Source organism: Mus caroli, chromosome 16 (assembly GCF_900094665.2).
Source record: "Mus caroli chromosome 16, CAROLI_EIJ_v1.1, whole genome shotgun sequence".
NCBI classification, from domain to species: Eukaryota; Metazoa; Chordata; class Mammalia; order Rodentia; family Muridae; genus Mus; species Mus caroli.
The window spans coordinates 91,452,255-91,468,672 of record NC_034585.1 but is presented as its reverse complement, the minus strand read 5'-3'; the positions used below and the strand labels follow the sequence as shown (position 1 = coordinate 91,468,672).

The following is a 16,418-nucleotide window of genomic DNA, read 5'->3' as shown; positions in this document are numbered from 1 at the left end:
GGGGGAGAGGGGGAGAGGGGAGAAGAGAAGAGAAGAGAAGAGAAGAGAAGAGAAGAGAAGAGAAGAGAAGAGAAGAGAAGAGAAGAGATAAAGGGGGCTGTTAAATCCAGACTGAGTGCTAAGACAATTCTCGTGAGATGTCTGTGTGATGAGGATTTTACCTGGTGGCTTAAACTGAAGCTCTGAAAGGACAAGCAGAGAACAAATGGAAGAGCATGGCTCCCTGTAAAGAAAGCAACAGGATGCACTGTGTCCAGGGAGCCTGAGGGGTTCTGGGTTGATGAGCTACTTACAGGAGCATGAGTGGAGATCCCATTTACACAACACTTGGTGGGTTTACTCTGCAGCTCTGGGGTGATGCTAGAAGACCATAGCCAGACAGTGTACTCAGCCTCAGGCACACATAGCCAGAAAGTGTGCTCAGCCTCAGGCACACACTAGAGGTAGGGGTACCAACAACTTTAATGCAGAACAGCTCCTGACATATCAGTGAACATCATCAGTCTTAATTGATATTTCTTACAAGAGGATTCTTTTGTCCTGAGAGTCCTGTCCATCTTCTGTGGGGTTCAATGGGTACATTTTGCCACACTAGCTTACTCTCATTTTCCTTCCCTGACTGTTTACTAGTGGTGTGCAATGGTACAGAGTTCTCTCCTACTGAACAAGCAGAGTGGTGTGGACAGAGGTACCAGGCATGTGTGTAGAGCCAGTCACCAAGAGTCCTGTGATGTCAGCCTGTGAGGACCACTGTCAGCTTGAATGGATTTGTTACCTTGGAGACAAAACTCTCCTGTGTCTGTGAACTGTTTCCAGAGAGGTTTAAATGAATGGGGAAGAAGAGTCTTGGGTGTGGTCAGCGCCAGTCCATGGACCAGGGGGAAAGGATGAAGGCAGTACACACGAGTTTTCTTCTCTCTCTGCTTCCTGACTGTGGATATCATGTAACTGCTGCCTCATGGTCCCATTATTCCACATTATTATCATGATCGATTTGATTTTCCAACACTGTTAGCCAAAATAAATCTGGCTTTTCTTGAGTAGCTTTTGCAGGTTATTTGGTTACAGTGATTTTGAAAGTGATGAGTATAGCCATAACTGTAGACAACTATTGTTCTTGGGATCCCATGTTCCTGATAATGAGGTACATTTCCTCCATCATATAGAAATTCCAGAGAACCTTGAGGGATATTTGAAAATCACTGCCTTGCCCCTATAGACGTGTTGGTGATTCATAGAATAATCAACTATTTCTTTGAGTAACAATGTTACGGCCCAGTATTTTTTTTTATTTATTTGTTTGTTTCGGGTTCTGAGGATAGAATTCTAGACTTCCTCTGTAGGTTGAATATGAAATGTCCTCCATGAATACTTGGTCCACAATTGGTAGCCCCATCTGTATACTTAATCTCTCATATTAACCAACTTGGGGAAGGCACATATTTCAATGAACACTTGCTTTGGAGACCAGGCAGCACATGACTGAGCCTGATCAAAGGAAAACAAATGGCCTGTGCTTTATGCTTTCTTCACCCAATCCCAGGGGCAGAGGTCTTCAGACAGTGTGGAGAAGAGAAAACAAAAACTTTCGACACAACTGCAAAATAGTTAAGACCATCTATATAGAACAGACAGCAGAGGGAGTGGATGAAGTTACAGCAGGACTATCAAGATGAAGAACAGGAAAGATGCAAAGATCTGACAACATCTCCAACATCAAGGGTATCATACCATTCAGACCCCCGGGTATCAGAAGATCCAAGTTGTGAGAGCCACTCTTCCAGCTGAACAATGAGAAGGACCTGTTTATCCTACACTTTATGTGAGAAGGACCAGTCTCTCATAATAGCACAAACTACCAACCCTCACCCCTAAGGAAAGACAGTCTCAGCAGTCGAGATTAGCCAACTTGGCACAACCTGTAGACACTTGGAAAGGGAGTATCAATGAAGAACTGTCTAGATCAGGTTGACCTGTGGGAGATTGTCTTCAGTGTAGCTGCTTTAGGGAGACCCAGCCCATTGTAGGTGGCAGCATTCCCTAGGCAGGGGGTCAGGAATAGTATAACAGTAGAAAATCAAGCTGAGCACAAGCAAGTGAGCAAGCAGGTACACATCCGTCTCTGCTTCTGACTGTGGATGTGACCAGCTGTCTCCAGTTTTTGCCTTGAGTTCCCTGCTTTGGTGAACTGTGACATGGAATTGTGAGCTAAAATAAGCCCTTTCTCCACTAAGTTACTTTGTGACCAAGAGAAATGAGGCTAAAAAAAATACTGTGTAACTATTGAATTTATAATTTGACAGTGTCGTCATCAAAATGTCCAGGCAGTTTCAGGAATGACTTCTTTCAAATTTTAAACTGGAAATATCAGGCTAGCATGGCCTGCCTTCTAGCAAACAGAAGGAAGGAAACACTACTGGTCTTGCTTTATGAGACCAATATTCACCCTATTCCAGAACTGAAGACATTGCAGGAAGAGAATTCTCAGCAAAATGCTAGTAAATTGAATCCAGTGAAACTTGACAGGTAATACAACAAATCCAAGTGTTCTATCCTGAGAAGAGAAGCCGTGATGGCCAAGTGGTACCAGCTGCAGCTCTGCAGACTGTGTAAAGCCACACTCCTCAGACACATCCCAGCAAAAGGCTGAGTGGATGGGATCATTATTAAAAGTAAAGCAATCATTTTCGCATGTTATATAGACATGTATGGTCTATTTCTGGACTCAGAATCATTCCTATCATTTTTTACTATTATTTTTCTGCCACAACACGCTGCCTTAGTCACATTGCCCTGGATGAGCCTTGAAGCCCAGAGTCAAACCTTCAATTTGTTCTTGTTCAGTGCAGTCTAGAACTTCTCTATACTCAACATTTCTTTGTAGACTAAAACCACTGTTGTCTGTTGCCTGCTGGGATTGGAGCATGGTCATCAAAGGATGGGCTTGGGAAGGGTCGTCCCCTTGCTTATCTAACCATTTCTTCTTGTCTGAATTAAGGCATCTTTCATTTCTCTCATTAATATTTTATCCTATAGTTTGGTGCTTTGAAATTTGTTGTTATGGCAATTGATGTCTTATACGTGGTCTTATTTATTTGACTTCTTATTTATTTGTTGATAATGTACAGAAATGTGTGTGTGTGTGTGTGTGTGTGTGTGTATGTGTGTGTGTGTGCAAGCATGTATGCCTGTGCATGTGTGGAAGTCAGAGGAGAGTGTTAGGCACTAGTGTCCTCTTCTCTCTCTGCCTGCTTTATTTCCCTGAGACAGAATTTCCTATTGAACCTTGAGTTAGGCTTGAGGACAGAAAGTCCAAACCATCCTCATACTGTGGCTCACACAACAAGCATGTATATAGCTATTTTTGTCCATTTTAAAATAGTCACAGTCATTGGAGATTTGAACTCGGGTTCTCGTGCTTGTGAAATAAACATACTTACCCACTGAGCCATTTCCCTAGCCTGAAAATCTACTTTAATTTACATTGTACATTGATTCTGTGACACTGTAAAATATCAAAACATGTGGCTTTTGTTTGTTTATTTTATTTTACTATTATTTTTTTTTGTGGAGACCAGAGAAAGTGCTGAGTGAATGTATATTGTTAACTTGAACAGAAACACATCAAAGGCTCCAGTGCCTCAAAATCATGGAAACACCAAAGTTTCTCCCTCCCCATTCTCCAACCCTACTAGCAGGCTCAAAGATTGGCAAGACCCAGCATTTCAGCGAAGTAAAGAAAAAATGTGTACTAATCAGTATTTTAAGATTTGGATATCTGTATGAAAGACATTCAAGCATCCTTGTGCAAAAGGGCTTTTCCGTTACTGCTACACCATGGGAAAGTGGGGTAGACACTGACCTCACCATAAGAACTAAGTTTTTGGGTTGGAGAGATGGCTCAGCAGTTAAGAGAATCAGCTGCTTGCTCTTCCAGAGGTCCTGAGTTCAATTCCCATCAACCACATGGTGGCTCACAACCATCTGTAATGGGATCCGATGCCCTCTTCTGGTGTGTCTGAAGACAACTACAGTGTATTCATATAAATGAAATAAATAAATCTGTTTTTAAAAAAGGACTAAATTTTCCATTTCTCAAAGAGCGTATGAAAAAAAAATTGAACGACTCTTAGAGTAGGCAATGTTTTTCTGGGGACACAGAAGAAGACAAACTGCAAGAGGAAAATGTCTATAAAGTAAATTTAAGGATGAAGACAGTAACAAAACCCTTTGCTTTTTCAAAAGCACCATTAAGAAACGGACAAGGCCAAGCCCAGCTTCAAAGGATGCACTTTCCAAGCACAGAAAGAATGTTGAGGAGTCAGCGGCAAGACAAATGCCCCAGTTCAAAGCATTCATAATAGTTGAAGAGGCACTTCAAAGAAAATATAAGAATGGCCATGAACATGTTTAAAATGCTAGCGTCTCTATCAAAAAAAATGAATAATAAAATTACAGTTAGACACTAAAGGAAAAAAAATCCCCTTTCCCAAAAAACAAGACCCAAAAGTAACCTCAGAGTTCCAGAAACCCAGCTATCGGTATCGTTCCCAGAGATAGGAAAACAAAATAAGAAACAAAAGCAGCTGGCCTCGGCCCTAGATACCAGTGGTTATGAAAGCCGGTAACAGTGCTATCCTTGCCCATGCATTCTAACAGCAAAACAAAACCAAAATCAAAACAAAGACAGAACCCCACACAAAAAAAACAAACAAACAGCTTTCTTTAAATAAAATAAAATAAAATAAAACAGATAACTGTCCCCCATTCTCCCCCTGTTAAAACCTCCTTTCCTAGCTACAAAGCCTACTTCAGATCTCATATTGAATGCTCTGGTTGTCCCTGCAGCCAGGCCCTGAGCCACCACCTCTCAGGCTATTAAAAGTCTACCTACTCTTGCTGTTGAGATCAGTCTGAATATTCACCCCTTGCTTCCTCCTGTAAACCCAATCCTTGCAGATACACCCACTCCCCTCTGAGATGAACTGCAGCTCTAATGTGTCCATGAGAGAGGGAGAACATCACATCTTTCATCCTTTCCTTGCAAGCACACAAAAGTCCTCCTTACTAAGCCATGCGGTCTGATGGCTGGATCATGCTGTTCCTCTGCTGCGTCTGCTTCTGGATCGCCAGACTTGAAATCAACGTATTTGTTTCATCACCTGACAATAGGCAGCAACTTGCAGCTTAAAGGACACAGATTCGGAGTACTACACGGGTGGGCATGTCTTGGAAATTGCAAGCTCTGATTATCAAAGTGCAGAGGTCTTGAAGAGGTCATTCACCTGCTAGCAAGAATCTGACTACTACAAAATTCCCTGACAAAGCACTTGGGTAAATCACCAGGCTCAAAGCTAAAGAGATTTTTTCCAGTTGTGGCACAAGGGAAGGAAACGTTAGCTTGTCTGGCTTCATTCCTGAGTATGAGGTACAATGTTCCAACCTTCAATCAAGTCTACCCACAGTGACAACTGCAGGGGCTGGGGTGTCTACCTTGACCTTCTTCCAGGGCAAGGCTATAGAAACTATGTGATTTAGTGGAAGCAAGGACAGGAACAACCAAGAGACAGGAGCAAGGCACCATTTTTGGACATGTTTACACGTGATTGGCACTCAATAAGGCTTATTTATTTAGATCAAAGGTAAATATTATTGTCAAAAGGAGACTGACTTTTCCAGCCTGAACTTGTGATTATAACTGAATGATGGAGTCACGATTTTATCATAGATTTTTTTTTTAACTGGCTCACACTTTCACCAAAATAGTGATGTAGCTGACTGGGGAAGTTGCTGCCACCTGTGTTCTCCTTATTAGAACTTTCCAACAGGGGTAAGTGCCATTGTTGAGCCTGTGGTGGCTATTCTTGGTTGTCAACATGGCTACATCTGGAATTAACTAGAGCCTAAAAATAGAGGGCACATCTGTGAGATTTCTGCTTAATTTGAAGTGGGAAGATCTGTTTCTAATCTGGATATTTAAGATAGGAAAACACACCTTTAATCCAGATCTAGTCTGAATACACATATGTATACGCATGTGCATATATATACTTCCACAAAATGAATTTTTGAAATATGTATATACTGTGGAATTGCCATGTCAAGCTAATTAAAATATGAATTCATCCCAGACAAAATCTGCTCCTTGGCAAGCTACAATACATTCTTTTTTTTTTAACCTATAATCAGTATACCAGGTGATAATTGATTTAACTTATTGCTCCCATATTGCTAAAAGCTGTGTCCTTTGATCTGAAATGCTCCAAGTCTCAGGCTGTGTCCCAGGGAAGACAAGTTACTCCTTCCTCACTTCTACAATCTTACATGAGGACATTGTTTCCTTCTGAGACTCTTGTATTTATTTCACTAACATAAGGTCCTCCAGATTCATCGTGTGTCACCTGTTGTAGGACTTCTTTCTTAGTAAGGGCTGAGTAGTATTCTTCCGTGTGCCTATGCAGTTTATTTATCCATTCTTCCGTGCTGTGGTCACTGTTAGGTCAATACCTTGCTGTTATGGGCAGTTCTGCAGTGAACATAGGAGGGAATGCAAACATATTCTCATATTCTCTGTACGGGGTGTGTGTGTGTGTTTGTGCGCGCGCGCGGGTGCATGTGCATGTGCGTGTGAAAGAGAGAGACAGACAGACAGACAGAGACAGAGACAGACAGACAGAAGGAGACAGAGAGAGACAGAGAGAGTGCTGTTCTTGGCCTGGCATGGAGCTAGTAATGGGCCACACTTATTGAACGGATTTTACACGATGGTAGAATTTTCTGAGGTCAATATCTAAAAATAGAACTGTTCCCTATGCTTTTTGTTTAAACTGGAGACATGAAGCCTGAGAAATCCTGTTGGAAGAATACATTCCTCATGAATGCAAAATCCAGAAATATGTTTTCTGGAGTAGAGGAATCCAGAGCACAGTCTCCCCTCCTCACCCTGCCCCACCTGTGTATCAGATCTTTACCACAATCATGATGATGGTGGGTGACAGGGTGTTTTGCCTTCTGTTAATTGAATGTGAGGTCTGAGTAAATCGCCTTCTGAGCAATGAAGGGGGTGGATCTAAAGAAATGACTGGATTGATATGATCCTGATCTCAGAGATTCAGAAAGGCGACCGGCCAGGCAGATTCAGGGAGGAGCCCTCAACCGCCTAAATGCAGCTGAATTCTCTCTGTCAACATCTCAAGTCTTAAATAAAAATGGAGTCTTGTAAAGCCATTAGCAGCCATAGATACTGATAAATTCACACTCCAGGTTAAGAAGGTTGGATCCCCAAAGAGCCCTGGGCCTGTTTATGAGCTACAAGGAACTCAAGTCCTAGCACAGAGCCCCCTTCCTGCCCACACCCTGAAGCTAGTAACAAGAGTGTGTATGAGTTGAAGTGTAAGTATCTGTGTGCCCTCTTAGCATGCTAAGGTGAGTGTGTGGAAGTCAGGAAAATTGCCAAAATAGGCTCTTCCCATCCACCATGTAGTTTTCTGGAATTTTGTGTCAGGCCTGCTGGCATTCTTCCTTGTCCTCTGAGTCATCTTGCCTGCCTGGTTCAAGAGCTGTTCACAAAACAAATGATGAGACCAAAGAGTCACATGGCAAATGCTAATATCCCCATTCCTTCACTCCACATGAGGGCCCCAGAGTGAAGAATAAGTCAAAATTACCAAGATCGAGGCCAGCCCCAATGTTTGGCCCTGAGTCTCTGTTCACAGAAGCAGATCCTTGCAAAGTTGCTTCAATGGACCTGTTTTTAAAAGTTCATGAATACAGAGAAAAATATCTCAGGACTTTATTTTTTTTTAAATATTATGATTAAAGATAAAGAAAAAAAAGAAACAAAATTCCTGGAGGATTATGGAATCCAGGTACAACCTCTAAATTCTACAGAGGACTAAGAAAATTCATGCATTTACAAACTTCTTTCAGCTATCAGCTTAAAATAGAGAAAATGTTAAACTCTGCAGGTGGACAAATTGCTTTGTAACAAGGCTGGGTCCCGATGAGGATGGAAGTTTTGATTAAAAACATATCCAGAAGGGAAGTAAAAATAGGCCTGACCTTTGAAGAGGAAAAAATTTTGGTCTTCAAGTTTGACTTTCATTAAAATAAAAATAACAAAAGAATGTCCCAGAATAGCCTCTGAGGTTCAAAATCTGCTCCCACGTGAAATCATTTATTTGGAACTATCCAGGGAAGAGAAGAGAAGGGGAGGGAGGAGGAAGCTAGAACTTAATGTTGTGACCTTTGTTACTGGATCTAGGTTATTCCTCACAAGTCTAGGAAACTTCATGGAAAATTAGCCTAGCCATAGTTTATATATATATACCTGTATAATTAACGCAGCCCCAAAGCCACCAAGTTTTAAGCCCCCTCCTCCTAAATCTACCTATCATTTATCTCAGCCCCACTGCTCCCCAGTTAGCTGGTATGTATAAGGCCCAATTCATCTTCAGGGTTTGGTATCCCCTGTGGGTCTGTGAACAGGGAGGGCCTGACTAAAAAGAGCTGAATGCCCCAGTTTGTCACCTGGACCATATGAGTCATCCAGTCTGATGCAGTAAATAGTGTCTCCGAGAATCAAGGAAATCTAGATTGTGTAACCTCAGTCCCCAAATGATTGTATCTAAAACTTCAGATATCCTGCCCAAATCACAAAATTAGGGCACTAAAAAACATGTTATGAATCCTTGGTGCATGGCAATCGCCAGAGATCACAGCTCCCTCCCTGTGCTCATAAATGCTCTGGGTGAGGTAGGCAATGTGAATATATATATTATGTAGATAATATTATATATATATTATACAGACAATATTACATATATATCATATAGACAATATTATATATATTATATAGACAATATTATATATATATAATATACATGTATGTGTACACATGTGTTTAGACCCTAAGCCAATCACCATCACAGATCATTTAAAACACTCAACGACTGGAATCCACACCATCAATCCACCAATTTAATATCTTTCTTTCAAAGAAATGAAGACTGGACCCCCAGAATTCTCATAGAAGCATACTGAGGAGATAATCAGAAATATAGGCAAATATCCTATGTACATATAATCTACTTGATGAGTCACTACACCGTGTCAAGATCCTGCATGTGGGTGCGTTCGCACATGTGTGTGCATAACTGTGTGTGTGTGTATGTGTGTGTGTTCATGTGCATGTGTGTGTGTGCATGTACACATGTGCGTGCATGCATGTGTGTGTTTGTGCCCGGGTATGTGCACATGTGTGTGATTGTGTATTCATGAGCACCATGGTTCATGTGTAGGGGTCAGAGGACAACCTTCAAAAGCCAATTCTCCTCTTTCACCATGAACCCGGGTCACCAGGCTTACACAGCGAATGATTTCACCGGCTGAGCCATCTCCTTGCTCTGCTTGTCACTTGTGTTGAGAGTTATGTGGTTGTTAATCTTGGGTATCAACTTTGAAGCACATAAACCAGTGAAACACACTGCCAGGCTGCCTGTGAAGTACGCTTCTAGAATGGTGGCCAGGACCTGCCTTGGATGTGGGTGGTACCATCTTGTCTCATAGGCTAGGGTCTTACATAGATCCCGCATAGAGTAAGAATGGTTTTGTTCCCTTATCATTTAAAGGAAGAAACCTGGGGCTTTGCATGCCCTGTGCCTTCCCTCCTGAGCCACCTCTCCAGTGCTCAGATGGAGGGAGAGAGAATAAAAGCAGAAATTGAGACAGCACAGCATTGTCTCCGTGTGTTTCCTGTCCACCATGTTGTGAGCTGCCCACCCCACCCACCCCACCACAATGGCCTGAATCCATGAAACAAGTCTGCTTCATCCCTTCAAGTTGTCTTGCCCAGACATTTGTCACACAGTGATGGAAAAGTGACTAACACACCGTGTTCTTACGGCAATCAGGCAGAGGAGGAAGTGAGCTATGATATTCCCCTGCCTCCAGATGTTTGCTTCGATTTTATGTGTGCAGGTTTTGAAATGCAGAACTGGCTTCTTCAGAGCTTATCTGAGGAAGAGTGCCCTGTCCTCTGCCCATCCCCATAGCCAGGACAAGGCAGCAGCGGATGCATGTGCTTAGCAACCGTTGCTATAGCAGCATCTGTGGAGGGGCTAGGACTCCGTGCAATTCAGGGCTGAGGTGATTTCTGCACCCCATACAATAGCATTATATTCCTTAGCATTTTTCTAAAATAAAATATTTCCTTGGAGAAATTCCACTTTTCACCTTTGAGGGGGGCAACACTATGAGTATAGTTTCTCATGCACTTTATTTTATCTAGCCCAGGCTAGCCTCTTCAAACTCACTGTTCTGCCCACACTCGAGCTCCCTCCTGCCTCTGCCTCACAATGGACCATCTTCTCTGCTCCTATTTTAAACTTTTTATCTGTGGTCCAGATGCCACAAGCCATGTGTCTAATGATTCCCTGAAGCACTAGCATCCCCAGACCTTAGAACATGGCGTGACTTGAAACTGGGTCATTTTTGCAGATATTATTTATCCAATATGGATAAGTGGAGTGGTACAGAAGACCACTAATCCAGTGTGGATCCTGTACTTGTGTGAGAGGAAGTTGGACACAGATGCAGAGGAACAAAGCCCAATAAAGGTGTCATCACACTGCCATAAAACAGGCAACGAAAAGCTGAACTATTCTGGAAAGGATCAGTCAGTCTCTGAAGGCTTTGGCAGAAACACAGCCGTGTGGCTGGCTTGATCTCACAACTTCTCCCCTCCAGGAATATGTATACCTGCATATCTGTTTTCAACCATCTCCTCTGCAGATTGTTGCTGCCACAATATGGGGAAAGTTACACAGACACCATAGAGAACCGTGAAGCCAGTGGCATGCAAGCAAGGGGCTGTCACAGCAAGCAGCAGCTCTTCAGAGTCAGTCCGGCCTCTCCCCGTGGGTCATGCAAATTTCCTTCACACCTGTCAGTAGCAAAGCAGAGACTCTTGTCTCTTGCCTGGCTATTACAGCTCTGTCTAAAGTCATCGCTGTCTGGTGATGATTGATAGACTCCAGAACTTTCACTCTGTGCAGCTAAGACAAATGACAGAAATTTCAGTTGAATTCTGAGATCTACTTGTTCACTGGCACAGAAACTGAGTTCTGGTGTGAATGAGACTGGGCACAGACAAGAGAGGAAACTGGAAAGACAAATATCAACTGAGGCTCCATCAGTTTCTTTCTCCTAAGCAAAAACATAGCACCTTTCCAAGAGACCTTGAAAAGGAGAGGAGATAGCATCAGTGATAGGCAGGTGACAAAGGTTCGTTCCCAATGGTATCTGATTAAGCTGCCTGAGAGAATGAGCAGAATTGTCCTCCTAGGATATAAGGTTCTCATTTGCTGTTTTCACCTGCATTTCTCTCTTCTCACCCCTGCATTCTCCCAGACCTGAGCTCTCAAGGTTCCCCTCCTCTGATGGGTGTGATGATCTGTAGGGAGGTCACTGAACAGCAGTGTAGGCAGCAGTGGTGACCTGTGCCTTCAAGAGAAGGTTCTGAGGGAGCTCCCGTCCATCCAGTGGCTGCAACACATCTCATCTCTTCAGAACAAGAATGTGGTGTGTGGTTTAATTCCCCTTAATTAATCTATATCAGAAAAACCCGAAATTGTAGTTTATGTGTTGAGATCCTTGCCAGCTAGGTCTATAAGGTTAAATGATTTGAGGAGTTGGCTGGGGTACAGTTGTCGGCTCCTGCCTACTGTGTGTGAGATTCAATGTCTGAAAGATAGGCCAAAGTGTTTAGTAAGTATATCAGGGTCCTATCAATCCTGAGCCATCAATAGCAGGAAGTTTAGCATTGATGCACACAAAGATGCATACACATGTACTCAGATTATTTTTTAAATGGTGCCCACTTAAAAAAAATGTTACCTTCCCTATGTGTGGTCCTCATATTTCTCAGGATAAAATATTGGTTATTTAAAAAAGATATCCCCTAATTAAAATTTAATGTCAGAAAGATGGTCTCCGTGTGGGGCATTTAAAATGGCTTCATTTTATTCTTAAGTGACAAGCTGAACTTTTGCAACATGACAGGAGAATAATTTTCAGGGATATTAAGGTAGGATGTACATCTGAGGGAATGCTTTAGCACTCAATCTCAAGAAGAGGGTAAATTATCTCAGAACACTGGGGACTTTCACTCATATTTTCTGTAGGGAAATTCTACCTTTATTAAACACATGTTGGATTGCGTCAAAGGAGTGAACAACTTTACCATGTTCTGCTCCGAGGGTGTGTGACGGGCACTGGCTAGTTTTGCTGCAAGTCTCGTAATTATCATGAGACTTGCTAATGAAAACTGGTACAGAATGAGTGTGTCCTGCTGGTGTACAAAAAACCAACCAACCAACCAACCAACCAACCAAACAAACAAACAAACAAACAAAAACCCTGATATATAAACTTGCTAAGGGCAAAAATAGGGGAAGAAAAATATGGAGAATGAAACCAAAACTACTAGAGTCGGCTTTCTGCAGAGCAAACTAACATACCCTTTGTGCGCTTTCCCCTCCTTGGGTGGCAGTTTAGATGGGACTGGGCGCATTCTGCTTAGACCCATAAAGCGCTCTTACCGATCATGGTCTGACTAATCCGTGGAGGAAAGCCCTTAGAATGCCCTGAGTTCATGATTTTTTTTTCCCCCTAAAGATAAAGTACTAACCATGGGAGACAGGCTCAAAGGTGGGCGGAGGACAGGGAAAGGTCCCAGGGCTCCCCCTAAAGGACCATCTGGGAATTAACCTGATCCTTTACAGGAAAACTCAGCCAAAGCAGTGCACCTACTTGGGCTTTCTCCATCCTCTGCCTCTGTCATCCAGGGTGGGCCATATGGCCCCTGACCCTCCAACCCCCAGATCCCTGATCTCTGCCCCTTTACCCCTTGTTGGCTCTGTATCTACATCACCTGTTTTCCACCCAATTTCACCAGTTTTTATCTCCCATCTAACGACCAGAAAATAGCTGCCCCCACCTACCTACTGTCACCCTGCCTCCTAACCCTGGGGCTTCCGGGACCCCCCCCTCAACTTATCATGGCACAGATGCCCCTTCCAACGTCCCCAACCACAGACCTCCCCACGCTTTTCTTACTCGCTGGCCTGGCCTTCTGGGACAGCAAGCATACAACGGGATATTTTCTAATCCCCCCATCCTTTTGGATTGTGTCTTTCTTTCTTGGCAGCCACTTGTCACTGCCTTTACCAGCTAAGAAGGTATAACTTCACCTGCTGTTGGAAGAGACATTGACGCAAAGCTTCCTAACTCTAGGCCATTCTTGAACTGCATTCAAGATTACCTGCAATCCCTTAACTCCATCTACACCCTTACTTCCTTTTGGTTGTCTAAATAGCTCTCTGTATGTCTAAAGCAAACTGTGCTTAAAGAGTATTTGCTCTGTTGATCTTACTATGGAGTCCTTGTCTTCTTCAGGTCCCTCAATCCTTCCCTCTAACTCTTCCACAAGACTTCCTGAGCTCAATCCAATGTTTAGCTGTGGATCTCTGCATCTGTTTCCTTTGACTGCTGGGTAGAGCCTCTCAGAGGAAAGTTTTGCTAGATCCTGTCTGCCAGCATAACAGTATAATAACAGCATAACATATGATAGTGTCAGAGATTGGTTCTTGCCCACAGGATGGGTCTCAATTTGGGGCAGTCATTGGTTGGCTATCTTCTCCATCTCTCTCCCAAATTTGTCCTGCCAATTTTGCAGGAAGGACACATTTTGGGTGGAAGATTTTGTAGGTGGGTTGGTGTCCTTATCCCTCCACTGGGAGTACTGCCTGGCCACAGGAGGTGGCCACTTCAGGCTCCATTACCACCTACACTGCTACAGGTCTCAGCCAGAGTCACCCATAGACTTGCAGACCTCCCTTCATCCCAGGTCTGTGGCATGTCCTAGACACCCTCACCCCTGACCACTGCTGAATTTTGCGCTCTCGCCCCTGCTCTCCCTGCACCTGATCCCCCCACCCTGCTCCATCCTCTCTTCAATCCAGTGTCCTCCATCCATCCACTTCTGATATCTATTTGAAAGATTCAAGCATCTTCCCAGGGGCCCTCCTTATTATTTGGCTTCTTTGGGTCTGTGGATTGTAGAGTGTTTGTCTTATACTTTATGACTAATATCCACTCCTAGAGACCGAACCACAACCAAAGATCAAGCAATGGCTGGATCTAGCACCTACCACCACCACCACACACACATATGTAACAGATGTGCTCTTGAATGCAGCTTGATCTTCATGTGCCCCCCACTTCATGTGGAGGGATGGGGGGGGCTCCTTTTCAGAATATAAGGGGATGGGGGAGTTGTGTGAGGAGAGGACTGGAAGTGGGGCTGATACTGGGATATAAAGTGAATAAATAAATAAAAAACATAATGAAAAAAAGAATACTTGCATTGCTGCATTTAAATGTAAAGTCAGTAGATTCAGCAGTATATGTGTATATGTAGATATACTGACTTCTGGTTAATGCAGTTACCTCCCAAAGGCTCTGAGTGGTGGATATTTACAAAGAAGGACATCAAGTGGAGGAGAGAGATCACATGGTGCAGCTTCCTGGAAGGGGCTGGGTGAACATTGGTGGAGGCTGGGCCCTTGAGACTTCCTCTGAATGAGTCTGTGGGATTGAGGAGGCTACAGTGGTGTTGTGGAGATAGCACAGTTCTTGCAGCACAACTGCATGTGAACTGTTCCCATAGACTCACACACTGGAACATGTCTCCAGTGGTGGTGCTGTTTGGGAAGATGATGGAGGCCTCAGGAGGTGAAGCCTTACTGGAGGAAGTGCACTGGGGTAGGCTTTGAGCGTGGCCCTTCTTCCTGTTTCCTTCTTTCTGCTTTCTGACTGCCAGGGAAGCCATAGGCTCCTGCAGCCATGAGGGACCATCTTCACTCTGGAGCTATAAACAGAATAAACCCGCCCTCCCTAGGCTGTTTTTGTTCAGGTGTTTTGTCACAGCAACAGAAAGAGGCTAAAATAGCTGCATATGGATAGCAGTTCCACCCGCCTGGTTCTCTGGTCCTTCTTGACTGTAGTTGTTATGTCTATTAACCTGGTTGTCTTTGCTCTGCTTTGTAACTACTCACCCTGATATACTGTGGTCTTTCCCTCTAACTAGGAGTTCATTTCAGATAATCTCAGATCCCATTGCTACCCCTGCATGTGGCATCCATTTATGTGGACTCTACTGGTTATCTTTGCAGCAGAACATGCTGAAAGCTGGTGGGCTTTGTGTGGAAGCAGCTGAGGATGCCACTCAGGAACCTGAGTTATTCATAGTGAAGGTTGAGTCTCTACAGGATTATTGAAGATCAGCATCCTAGAGCCCTGGGTGACCCCGAGACCTGCATCTCTTTCTCTACCCTTAGCTATGTCTGTAATATATTTGCATAGATACTTGTGTGACTTTACAGAAGCGCATTATGATTTCTTAATACACCGTCCTCTGTGTCTAGGAAGTAAACATAACTCAAAGACCTCACATGATATTGCATTAAAACAGCTAATAATAAGAGAGATGCAAGTAAAAACAATAAAAGAAAACCCTCAATATCAGCAGCTTCCGCTGAAGCTCTGAAAATACAGCCAAGTCAGTGACAGACCCACTAATCTTCATACATAAAGAGAAAATAAATAATCCCAAAGATCTGGACTCACACATAGTGAGGAAGATTAGATTTCCTCTTTTATGGAAGCTTCTGCAAAGAAAGAAATCCTGTCTCTAGATTCTGTGTCTGCATCATAATAAGGAAAACAATTCAAATCACAGTTCATATTGAGTCCATTGTGCACATTCAAACAGACACGGAGCCCAGAAACACACTCAGAGCCCCATTTCTCACATCCCAGTGAAGCAAACCCTTGGCAAGGCCCACTCCCCTGTTGTTTGATGCTTATTGATGAAGTTACAGCCTATGAAGCTGATCTCATAATCTATCCACAGGTTACCCCATAAGTGCTGGGAGCACAATCTCTGCCCTCATCTGAGACTTTTCAAATCCATTCCCACATGTCATCTGCACCACGAGGACATCCGTCACAGAATTCACTGCCACACACCATCTGTGCACTATGTGGGCACCACGTGGGCAGATGTCACAATTAGATCTCAGCGCATCTCCATCACAGGCCCAGGGTCTTCTAGAACTTGGCTCAGCCACTTTCTGAGACCGGAAAGGCCTTCATGTCAGCTCCCTCCACTATTTATTCTTTTTGAACATGTTGATTTAATAGTTATAATTATCTAGATTTAAATTTTACAATTATTTATTCTTAAAAATTATGAATGCCGGGCATAGTGGCACACGCCTTTAATCCCAGCACTTGCGAGGCAGAGGCAGGCAGATTTCTGAGTTCGAGGCCAGCCTGGTCTACAAAGTGAGTTCCAG

General features: G+C 43.4%; 1 protein-coding gene across 2 annotated transcripts in view; it reads left to right on the top strand.

Moving 5' to 3' along the window:
• The window catches only part of Dscam (DS cell adhesion molecule), a 577,624-nt gene that overhangs the window by 295,994 nt on the left and 265,212 nt on the right, over window positions 1-16,418 (top strand). The window lies entirely within an intron of this gene.